Here is a 1,896-nt window from a genome sequence, read left to right on the forward strand (position 1 = left end):
TGGTGGATGCAAAGAATTCCTACCCAGCGCTGATCGTTCAACAAAAGAATCCAACAAATTAGGTTGAAGTACATCCTTTATCAGAATAGATGTAAACCACTTTTTACAAACCATCTTAAAATTGGATAGACTAATACAGAAATCTGCTTTACCTACACATGAAATCTGCAACGCATCATAATTTGCTATTAGAACAACACTGTCAACCCCTCTTCACGTCCCTGCCATCCCTTGAGATACCTTGTAAACTGAATGTGACATGTGTCCTGCTGACATATGGATCAGGTAGGGGTTATATCGTCAAACCTGCTATTAAATATTAGTAAGCCTTATTTTATTATAGATACACACACACACACACACACACACACACACACACACACACACACTATACCCGTTTTTTTCTTCCTATGCCTCCAGTGGATCATGTTTCACACCTCTCTTTGGAGATTATAAAAGTTACTTTCATGCAATGCATAATTTATTAACTTATTTTATAATTAATTTTGTGTGTGACGTCTACCATACTCAGAACCAGGACTATGGTGAGGTGAATAAGGCATTTGCCATGGGCACAAAATTTAAGGAAACACCAGAAAACCCTGTAATCAAAATAAGTACTATTTCAATGCAATATTTTAAAAATCAAAATTAATGCCATAAAAAAATCCATGATGAACACAGTATGATAGTTTTAAGCCTCCAACAGGGCCAAGATTAGCATTAGGTGAGTGAAACTGTGCTCAAGTGGAGAGTTGCACAGTCTTTATTCTACATGTTCATGTTGTGTTCATCCATGAAACACAATCTGAGATATGTGATTTTTTAATACTTAATTTTTAGAAGTGTTTTTGGATTCACAGCAGCATTGAGTGGAACATAGGGAGAGTTGCCATGCACGCTCCCTGTCTCTACACATGTACAGCCTTCCCACCATCCACATCCCACACCGTAGTGATGCATTTATTACAATCAGTGAACCTACATTGTCACATTATCACCATTCAAAGTCCGTCATTTACATTAGGGTTCACTGATGCTGGGGTGCAGCCTATGGGTTTGGACAAATGTATAATGACACATATCCACCATTGTGGTATCACCCAGAATATTTCACTGCCCTAAAAATCCTCTGTGCTTTGCCTGTTCATCCCTTTCTCTTCACTGAGTCCTGGCAACCACTGACCGTTTTACTGTCTCTAGTTTTTCTTTTCCAGTGTGTCTAGAGCTGGAATCATACAACATGTATCCTTTTCAGATTGGCTTCTTAGGCTAGGAATATATAAATTTCCTTCCTGTCTTTTTGTGGCTTGATAGCTTGTTTCTTTTTAGTGCTGAATAATATTCCTTTACCTGGATGTTCCAGTTTATTTTTCCACTATCTTAGTCTGGGGTCTCCAATAGGAGATATATATATATACATGTGTGTATATATATGTGTGTGTATGTTCCTATATATGTATGTAGGTAGGTACAGAGGGTGCAGGGAGATGGACTGATTAGATAAGAAATTGGTTCATGTCTATACCACCATACCACCCTGAACGCCCCTGATCTCGTCTGATCTTGGAAGCTAAGCAGAGTCGGGCCTGGTTAGTACTTGGATGGGAGACTGCCTGGGACTACTAGGTGCTGTAGGCTTTTAAAAAATAATAATAAATAAATAAATAGGTTCATGCAGTTATAGAAGCTGAAAACTCTGAAGGTCTGAGGTTAGCAACCTGAAACCCAGGACAGGAGGACTGATGGTACAGTTCCAGTCCAACTCCAGAAGCCTGAGAATCCAGAGAGCCCATGGGGTTAACTTCCAGTTTCAGACCAAGTCCAAAGGCAGAAACGACCGATGTTTCAACTCAATGATAGACAAAGCAAATTCTCCCTTAGCCTTTTTGTTCT

General features: G+C 39.2%; 1 pseudogene; it reads left to right on the forward strand.

The window, feature by feature from the left end:
* Positions 1–1,522: 1,522 nt before the first annotated feature.
* On the forward strand, positions 1,523–1,641 carry LOC119467244 (annotated as a pseudogene).
* Positions 1,642–1,896: the final 255 nt, after the last annotated feature.

Source organism: Cebus imitator, unplaced genomic scaffold (assembly GCF_001604975.1).
Source record: "Cebus imitator isolate Cc_AM_T3 unplaced genomic scaffold, Cebus_imitator-1.0 Scaffold269, whole genome shotgun sequence".
NCBI classification, from domain to species: Eukaryota; Metazoa; Chordata; class Mammalia; order Primates; family Cebidae; genus Cebus; species Cebus imitator.